At 45.1% G+C, this 9,684-nt stretch overlaps 2 protein-coding genes across 10 annotated transcripts in view; both read left to right on the plus strand.

Moving 5' to 3' along the window:
- Window positions 1–6,935, plus strand: part of WASHC3 (WASH complex subunit 3) — a 130,629-nt gene extending 123,694 nt beyond the window's left edge. For 2 of the 7 annotated variants that reach the window (XR_014804200.1, XR_014804203.1), the window contains 3 exons: window positions 3,048–3,387; window positions 4,555–4,764; window positions 5,521–6,935. The gene's annotated coding sequence lies outside the window, so the exon portion shown is untranslated. Of the gene's footprint in view, window positions 1–3,047; window positions 3,388–4,554; window positions 4,765–5,495 lie in introns of all 7 variants that reach the window. The other 5 variants (XR_014804199.1, XR_014804201.1, XR_014804204.1 and 2 more) reach the window with 5 other exon arrangements.
- The window catches only part of GNPTAB (N-acetylglucosamine-1-phosphate transferase subunits alpha and beta), a 211,495-nt gene that overhangs the window by 19,530 nt on the left and 182,281 nt on the right, over window positions 1–9,684 (plus strand). Inside the window, exon 1 of one of the 3 annotated variants that reach the window (XM_021092669.2) lies at window positions 6,618–6,755. The exons of 1 other annotated variant lie outside the window; for it this stretch is intronic. The gene's annotated coding sequence lies outside the window, so the exon portion shown is untranslated. Of the gene's footprint in view, window positions 1–6,617; window positions 6,756–9,684 lie in introns of those variants that run through there. One more of the 3 variants, XM_021092666.2, reaches the window with a different exon arrangement.

Here is a 9,684-nt window from a genome sequence, read left to right on the forward strand (position 1 = left end):
TAAGGATGGGAAGTTTTAAAACAAAAAATTCCTGTCTGCAAAACTTCATAATGTGGCATAATGAGATTTTATTCATCCATTCTTTTTTAATGGAGTATCTACCACGAAGCAGACACTTCTGTATTAGTTGGAACTTGTGGGTTACAAGTGATAGAGACCAAACTCAAACTCATTTAAGCAAAATAAGGGGATTATAAAGTATAATGTGATGTCTGTGAAACCCAAAGACAGGAATGTGCCTGGAGTACGGGAACCACTGAAACGCAGAGCTCCAAGACCATCAGGGTTCTCATTTATGCTTCCTGTCTCTCTGCATTCTCTTCCTTAGTTTCCTTCTTCGTTTTAGCTAGCCATCAGCTTTCTCTGGGTGGTGAAAAACATGGGGGCCGTAGCTCTCAAATGTACCGGTATATCTACCTAGCCTTGGGTGCTGGAAAGAGCTTATCTTAACATACTTAACATTCAACTTGGGAACATTCTTAACGTTCAACTTGGAAACAACTTTTCCAAGTTGAAAAATCCCCGGGAAGGACTCATTGAAGCAGTTCAAGTCAGGTAAACTCCAGAGAGTCATAAAACAACACGGCAGTTCCTATGGGAACCACAAAGACAAGGTGAAGAAAGAGGAGACTCCTGGAATAAGGGTTTGAGTGACATGTTGGGCAAAGAAAATAAGAGGTGTCTACTACAACTTCCTTTATTTGTTTCCTCACGCCAGCTCAACTTAACTATCAACCAGCAATTCCACTCATTCATTTAGCGCCTATTCACCTACTGAGTATCTGCTCTATGCCAGGTACTGTGCTAGATTCTAGGGATGAGACAGTGACTACGACGCCTTTTAGAGTGCTAGGCATTCAGAGATACAAAGAAATATGAAATATACTTGGTTTAGGACTCTAGGAACTTCGTTCGAAGGGTAAGCTGTGTGCTATGGATGACGAGGGTAAAAGAAGCTCAGTGGGGTCAGTGAGGCCTGGAACATTCGGGGAAGCATTTTGGAGAGGGTGATACTTCTGCAGGGTCTTTAAAGGGTGAGGAAGTTTTTGTTTATGACTACATGTGTTTAAAGAGCAGGATTTTCACAACATCACACTAAGTGAGGCCCTGTGCTCCTGGCTCTCTGCATCTGGAGGCCTTCTGGAACACAGCCGTCGGCCAGTGGCCCTGTTCCTTTCTCAGAGACAGGACTGCCACCCACAGCTCTTCTGATAGCCTTGTGTTTTATTGCCATGGTCTGTTGGATCAAAGCCTCTGAGTTTGATGCAAGTTCAGAATAATTTCCTTCAAGGATTAACTCATCTTTCTGGGCTTGGGGAGCTACACAAGCAACATCTGGTGCAGCCTGCAGAGGGATTCTTCACCCAAGGGGTTTCAGATTTCAGCATGTGAGCCATCCTGTTGAATAACATCACCGACGGGAAACAGCACACGGAGACCTCATCTCGTCTAATAAGAGCTCTGTGTAACTGCCCCGCGGTCATGTTTTGCACATGACTACGATGAATGGTGCAAACTGTAACAGGTTCTTTATTACTTTGTTTCTTGCCAAAGGGACGGAATTCCACACTGAAGGGGTTGAAATCCCCTTGTGGGTGTCCTCTGGAGCCATTCCATAGCCCTTGACAACACCATTAACAGCCCCCTCTCCGTGTATGGACCAGCCCGTGGGCTCACATTTTAGTGCAGTCACAGGGAATTTCTGGGTCAGTTCCTTTTGTCAGATCCCAGCCCCAGTCTGCCCAGGCCTCCTGGAAAATCCTTGGTTGGTCCCATTTCCTTGCCCCGTGATAAATCTTGATTTCAATCATCCATGCGCTGTTTTTGATATCCCTGGCTCTGCTCTCTGCATCCTACAGGTTAGTCCCACCACTCCTGGAGTTTTCTTCAAGGTCAGGATTTTACCATGTTCTTAAAGGTGAAATAGTTCAGTGCTCTGTGTCGGGGATGTATTTATAGGGGCACTAATTGCCATCACCCATGACTCACCAGTAAGGAGAATGAGGCACAGTTTGAGTGAACTGCCCAGGTACAAGATATGAACCCATGTCTGTCTCACTTCTAAGACTGTGCTCTTCTTAAGGAATAAATATGGGAACCCCAGAAAATGGTCATGGGAGTCCCAGATGGGAATCCCAACTTCTAAGCAGGGGAAGGAGAAGGAAAGAGAAATAAAAACACTACCCAGAGTCGTAGCTCTGAATTCGAAGGAGGAGAATTGTGAGACACGGTGAATTGTGTCACAAGCCACAACTGGAAAATATTGAAACCATTGGCATGAAGAAGGCTACTGGCAAATGTTTTCAAGAAAAACTTTAGTTGAGTAGTGGGTCTGGAAGAGGTTAAGTAGTGGGTAGACTGCAAACAGCAGGAAAGGACCACCGGCTAGACGATGGAATAAAGTGAAGGGCTCTTCTGTGCCTACTAAATTTGGACCTCAGGGTGGGGCGTACCCAGGAATTGGGTTTTGTTTTGTGTTTTTTTGTTTTGTTTTGTTTTTGACTTTTTAGGGGCGCACTTGTGGCATATGGAAGTTCCCAGGCTAGAGGTCGAATCAGAGCCACCAGCCCACAGCAACTCAGGATCGGATTCACATCTGTGACCTACACCACAGCTCACGTTAACACTGGATCCTTAACTCACTGAGCAAGATCAGGGATCGAACCTGCATCCTCATAGATACTAGTCGGGTTCCTTACCACTGAGCCATGGTGGGAACTCCTGGATTTTTTTATTTTATTTTATTGAAGTACAGTTGGTTTACAGTGTTGTGTTAATTTCTGTTGTACAGCGAAGTGATCAGTTATACATGTATCTTCTTTTTCATATTCTTCTCCATTATAGTTTATCAGAGGATATTGGATATATTTCCCTGTGGTATACGGTACCTAGGAATTGTTGTGCCAAGCCCTCCAGGTGATTGTCATACACAGCAAAGTTTGTGAAACCCTACTAGAGGATAGTTTCTCAGCCTTGGCTACACACTGAAATCACCTGAAATAATGATGCTTCTATTCCATTTCTTGAAATTGGTTTATTTGTTCCAGGCAGTAGGGTCCTGCAAAGCTTTCCAGGTGATTCTAATGTGGCACTAGAATTGAAAAACACTCCTCTTCAAAGAAGAGCTGGAAGGGGTAAAAATATTTCTGAAGCAGAGGTCTGGCTGTGCTAAAAACATGCTTTTCCAGCTTTAATGGGCATAAGGAAGGCCCAACAAGCTCCCAGATGCTTTATGGACATTGCTCCAATGAATCTTCACGACAAGTCTATGAGGCAGGTGCCATCATTGTTCCTGTTTCACAGATGAAGACACTGAGGTTCTAAGAAGTTGCCAGACTCATTGGGGCTTCAGAGCTGGAACTTGAAAACCAAGTCTTTGACTCCAAGGTAATCTTTGCTTTTTATAAACTGTGATAAAATATGCATAACATATAAATTGCCATTTTCCCTTTTGTTTTCTTTTTTTTTTTTAAGGGCTGTGTCTGCAGCATGTGGAAGTTCCCAGGCTAGAGGTTGAGTTGGAGCTATATCCGCTGGCCTACACTACAGCCCCAGCAACACTAGATCCGAGCCATGTCTGCGACCTACACCACAGCTCAGGGCAATCCTGGATCCTTAACCCACTGAGCAAGGCCAGGGATCGAACCTGCGTCCTCATGGATACTAGTCAGGTTCATTACCGCTGAGCCACAACGGAAACTCCACTTTCACCATTTTTGGAAGCATTCGGTTTTAATGGCACTGAGCATATTTGCATACTGTGCAATCATCACCACTATCCATTTCCAGAAATTTGTCATCATCCCAAACAGAAACTCTGTACTCATTAAACAAGAACGCCCATTCTCCATTCCCTCCAGCTCTGTGTCACCCCTATTTTGCTGACTGTCTCTATGAATTAAAGTGTTTGTTCAGAGTTCCCATCGTGGCACAGTGGAAACGAATCCGACTAGGAACCATGAGGTTGTGGGTTCGATCCCTGGCCTCACTCAGTGGGTTAAGGATCTGGCGATGCCGTGAGCTGTGGTGTAGGTCACAGATGCAGCTCAGATCTGATGTTACTGTGGCTGTGGTGTAGGCTGCCAGCTATGGCTCCAATTGGATCCCTAGCCTGGGAACCTCTGTATGCCATGGGTTCGGCCCTGAAAAACAAAAACAAAAACATTAAAAAAATAAAGTGTTTGTTCTAGGGAGTTCCCTTGTGGTGCAGTGGGTTAAGGATCCAGTGTTGTCACTGCAGTGGTTCAGGTCACTATGAAAGTGTGGGTTTGATCCCTTCTTGCCTCAGGAACTTCCACATGCTATGGGTGTGGCCCCAAGTTTTTTTTCTTTAAATATGGATTTGGCTTTAGTGAGTGTGGGGCAGGGCCCTAAGATTCTGCGTTTCTATCAAACTTCCAGATCCCTGCACCACACTTAGAGTAGCCAGATCAGAGAGGGCAGTGCTTCACCCACCATAGCACTTATTTTTTGAACTCTATTATTTCCTTGGCTGTTTCTTCACTATAAATACTTTGAGGGCACTAACCCACCATATTTATTGTTAAATTCCAGAGCCTAGCATGGTGCCAAATCCAGAGTAACTCTCGAAAGATGTTGTATGAATGATGAAAGAAATGAGCTTATAGGCTAGAAGACTAAAAAGGAATCAGATCTGTGAAGAGCCTAGTAAGCCAGACTAAGGAATTAAAATTGATCCTGAAATTATGGGAAGCCCCTGAAGGATTTTAAGAGGCCGACACCTCACATGTGGAGGTGCAGGAGGTAAGACGTGTCCGAAAGAACCAAGACGGAAATCAAAGAAACAGTCGTGAGCTACCGCACTAGGCCAAGCAAATCATCATGAAGACCTGCAGGCAGCTAGTAATGGTGGCGATTGGGAGGAGGAAGAGGATTCAAGGCCATGCAGATGGGCAACCATATGTCCTCATTTGCTTCAGACAGGTCCAGTTTACTCCTGGTACAGTTATTAATAGTGTCCCTTTCCGTCCCCAGAATGCCCTAGTTTGGATGATACTTATCCTTTCACTCTGTATGTAGGAGATAAAGTTAACAGAACATGAGGCGGGGGTGGGGAGTAGAGTGAGTTGTGTAGGATATGACTCATGTTCTGCCCGAGGTGACCCAGTGACTGGTAACACCATTCACCAAATTAGGCAGTCTAGGAGGAGAAGCAGTAGGAGAAGTTCCTTTTTAAAATAAAAATAAAGTTAAAAAGTGAGTCATTGAAAAGTATTCAGGAAATCGCAGTAAAAGATGACAAAAATTGCGAAGGAAAGACCCAAATGGCTAGAGTCTGGGGAATACTGATGGAAGGTATCATCAGGCTGAGAAAGAACATCTTCCCTCCCTGAACCTCTGAACCGAGTTAGTCTCAGGGCCATTCATTAGGAAACCTGCCCTCATCTGCCATTCACACCAACTGCAGATGGAAAATTGAAATGGCCAATTAATTCCGGGTCTGGTTTCTCACTTCCCGTTTTCTTCCCTCCAAGTCACTGCTATGTCTGCTCCCAACAGCCAGCGACTTCTGAGTATCTTCAGCATTAATTGGATCACAGCTGCCCGTGGTCATTCAGATAGTCAAAATAACGCCGCACCACGCCAAGATCTAGTTAACTGAGTCTAGTCTGAAGAACACATCCCTTGGTTCGAGCCAAAGGTCAGGCAACACCAAAATGTTCTACCTCGTTTATAAGCCACATGACCCAAGATCCTTACTAATCTGTACTCATATTTGCCAACACCTCAGCTTTTTTCCTCCCCCTACAACGTGTCAACAACTGAGTAATTATTTAATAAACCTCAGAACATACCTCTGCTTCTTCTCTTGGCCGGAGAGACCCGGGATTTTCCCAGTTTCGGTTTCAAGGTGGCTCTGACTTCAGGGTTCCAAGTGCAGTCAAGTGGAAGAATAAATGCACCCACCAGAGCCTTTTGAGGGAACTTTCAAACAAAACTATGGCTTTTCAAGTATTAAGAGGGAATGACAGACTGAACTAAGCTCAGTATTCCTTTCAATACGCGTGTTAAAGGTTATGTTAGCAGCTGTCGAATCGCTGGCCAACTCTAACTACATCACTCTTCACCCTAAATCAGATGGTTTGGGTGGTACCCGGAACTTGCCTCTCTGGGCTGACTCTGAGCAATAGGATTATTCAAGAAGGTGATTTTTGGTTTTCCAGGCATTCCCATCACTTGTGCCATTATTAGCCTGATGAACAAGAGAACCCAGGACCCCAAGTCCTGAGACCCTCCTGCTGCTGCTGGTGGCTCAGAGAACTCTACCCCCTCCATCTGCATCTCCTGCTAGAGGTTGGACGCCAAGGCCATCTGTCTGACAAGTGTGACCGCTGAGGACCTGGGGGTAGCCTAAGTGGTGTCTCCTCTGTGTCCCACCATGACTGACTCCTTGGCAAGTAGAGAGCAGATGTTTCTGACCCCAAGTCCATCTTACTGCACCAGCCAGAAGCAAATGAGAGTAAGAGTTCAGGAATCTTTGGCCATATTGGGGTTCTTCAGGAGTCATGCATGGCTGTGGGAAAGCTCATCTCAAACTCCTACCAAAGGTTGGAGTGGCACATAAACCCTTCTGCTTCTACTTCTGATTCCTACTACCTACCCGCTGGCCTCCAAGTCTGAATGCACAAAGCTCAACCAGGATTCACTCTTGAAGCAACAAAACAGACATTTTCCTAAACTCACCAGTTTAGGGACTTCATTCCTCAGGGCCTTATATGATCCTACAAGAGCTGGTAAGTTAATTCATACTCATGTGGTAATGGTTGATAATCACACAGTCCTAGAGGAAAGGTTGACTGTAAAAGTCACAGCCTTGGGTTTGGTTCAACACCTATCATTTGGTACCTAACCTGGTGACAACCCAATTGCACCTTAATTTCCCCAGTAGTAAAATGTGACCAATTATAAGGAAATTACCTTCTCATAGTCTTTGATATGGTTGGATGCTCAATCAGTGTTAACAGGAGTTCCCGTCATGTCTCAGTGGTTAACGAATCTGATTAGGAACCATGAGGTTTAGGGTTCAATCCCTGGCCTCGCTCAGTGGGTTAAGGATCAGGCGTTGCCATGAGCTGTGGTGTAGGTCGCAGACTCGGCTCGGATCCCGAGTTGCTGTGGCTCTGGCGTAGGCCGGTGGCTACAGCTCCGATTCAACCCCCTAGCCTGGGAACCTCATTATGCCGAGGGAGCAGCCCTAAAAAAGGCAAAAAGACAAAAAAAAAAAAAAATCAGTGTTAATGCAAGCAGGTAAAGAAGTGTTCATGGTTTAACAAAACTGAATATGTGGTTTTGAAAAAAAAAAATGTGTGTTGCCTCACCATAGGTAATCCCCATTTTGTCTTATTGAAAATGACAAAAGGATTTTTGTGGACAGTGAAATTATTCTATATGATACTACAAGAGTGGATATGTGCCATTATACATTTGTCAAAACTCATGGAGGAGTTCTTCTATGGCCCAGTGAGTTAAGAATCTGGCATTGCCACTGCAGTGGTTTGGGTTGCTGCTGTGACACAGGTTCGATCCCTGGCTGGGGAACTTCTACATGCTGTGAGTGTGGCCAAAAAACCCCCCAAAAATCAAGCAAACGAAAAAAACACTCATGGAATGTGCACCATACCAAGAGTGAACCCTAAGGTATACTATGGACTGTGGGTGATGATGGTGTAGCAATGGAGGTTAAAATCCATGTTCCACTCTGGTGGGGGATGGGCAGATAGGGAGGCTGTGCCTGTGAGCCATAGTGGGTATACTGGAACTCTGCATTGTGCTCAGTTTTGCTGTGAACCAAAAGTACTCTAAAAAGTACAGCTTAGGAGTTCCCGTCATGGCTTAGTGGTTAGCAAATCTTATTAGCATGCATGAGGAAGTGGGTTCGATCCCTGGCCTTGCCCAGTGGGTTAAGGATCCGGCATTGCCGTGAGCTGTGGTGTGGGCCGCAGACGCGGCTCGGATCCCGCGTTGCTGTGGCTGTGGGCTAGGCCGGCGGCTACAGCTCTGATTGGACCCCTAGCCTGGGAATCTCCATATGCCACGGGTGTGGCCCTGGGAAGACAAAAAAAAGGTACAGCTTAATTTTGAAAAATGGCATAAAAGGTACATTTAGGCAAAATTAAAGCCTATTATTTTTAGGTAAGTTTTTTTTTTTAAGTTTCGTATAGCTTAAGAATCTGTCTCTCTCTCTCTGGCCCCTGCATCACTGGTATCCCCACTCATTGGGTCATTAACCACTGACCACCAAGCTACAAGGCCAGAAAAGACTAAAAGGCCCGTGGATTCCCCCGGGTTCTGTGATGGGTTAATTTACCAGAAAGAGGAAAGGGAATATTGTGGTTGATGATCGATGTCTGTAAAAGCAAAATGTTCTCAGAAGATAAGGAAGTGTGAGTGAAGTGGCAGCCCTTCAAAGAGATATCAAAAGAGAAAGTGGTCAGAAAAGGGATGAGATCAGAAGAGGCGGACACAGAGGCAGGACCGCAGTGAAGAACCCAAGGGAGACAGAGACGCTCTTGACCGTGAAAGGGGGAGAGTGGGTGCTAGAGGGGAGGAGGTAGAAGACAGTGGGGTTCCGCCGTCTGCGGAGAGGGGAGCAAACAGCCTCGCCCTCCCTGCCCCAGGGGGCAGCGTGGAGGGGTTTGTACAACAGCAGTGACAGTCGGCTGACCTCAGTTCCACACCTGTACTGCAGAATCCACACGATGAACCAATGAGTTGCCCAGGAAAGGTGAACTTACCATAGCATTCTCAGTTTAGACGGAAGTGTGAAATAGCTGGAAAGGTTTTCCAACAAAAAATTCTCAAGTAAAAAGTTTCCAAAGGCAAGATGATAGTATTTGTCAAATCACACACACAGTCTCCGTTTCTCCCAGCATTCCCACTGAGGGGAGTTCTCCCACAGATTTCCTTGCACCTGTGAGAAATGCTGGATTACAAGGTCCTGCACTTGTAATTGCAAAGTTTGGAAAGCACGACTGGTCATCAAATGGGGACTTGTTAAAGAATGGCACAGCCATACAATGGAATTCTGTACAGGGGTAAAACAACTAAAAACGGAAGCAGCTCTCTCTACTGATATGGAAACATCTCCGAGATACATTGCTTAGTCAAAAAAAGGCAGGCTCAAAACTGTTGGCAAGGTATGCTACATTTGGAGTACAAGTTAAAGGGGAAATATTTTAAAATGTATGTTTCTGCTTATATTTTCACTGAAAGGAGCCATCTGTCAGAAGAGAGGTGAAATGAGTACATGTTGCTTGAGGAAAGTACAAAGGTTTTCACTGAGTACCTTTTCATATTGTTTTGATTTTTGCATCACATCAATATATTACTGATTCAAAATTTTTAAAATAAGAAAACATGGTTCAGAGAGTAACAGCTGTGAGTGGGAACAGGTGACTCCCCACTTATCTAGAAATTATCTTTCCACCCCAACACAGAGTCCAGATAACAGTAGTTTACTGTATTGGCATATTAGGAAAACGCTTGGGTATCTGCATAAGTCAGGGCTCTTACAGGAGTAAGCACGAGAAATCCAGCTCAAGTTTCCCTAAATTAAAAAGAAACTCACGTAACTGAAGGGTCCAGAGGTGAAGCCAGCTGTGGGAATGGAAGACTCTGCTCATCGCTGAGGGATTGCCTAGGCCAAAGGGTTACCAGGCATCA

Source organism: Sus scrofa, chromosome 5 (assembly GCF_054392235.1).
Source record: "Sus scrofa isolate SSC_HxYL_T2T_F1_AM1 chromosome 5, Sscrofa_HxYL_maternal_Yorkshire_Landrace_v2.0, whole genome shotgun sequence".
In the NCBI taxonomy this organism is placed as follows: domain Eukaryota; kingdom Metazoa; phylum Chordata; class Mammalia; order Artiodactyla; family Suidae; genus Sus; species Sus scrofa.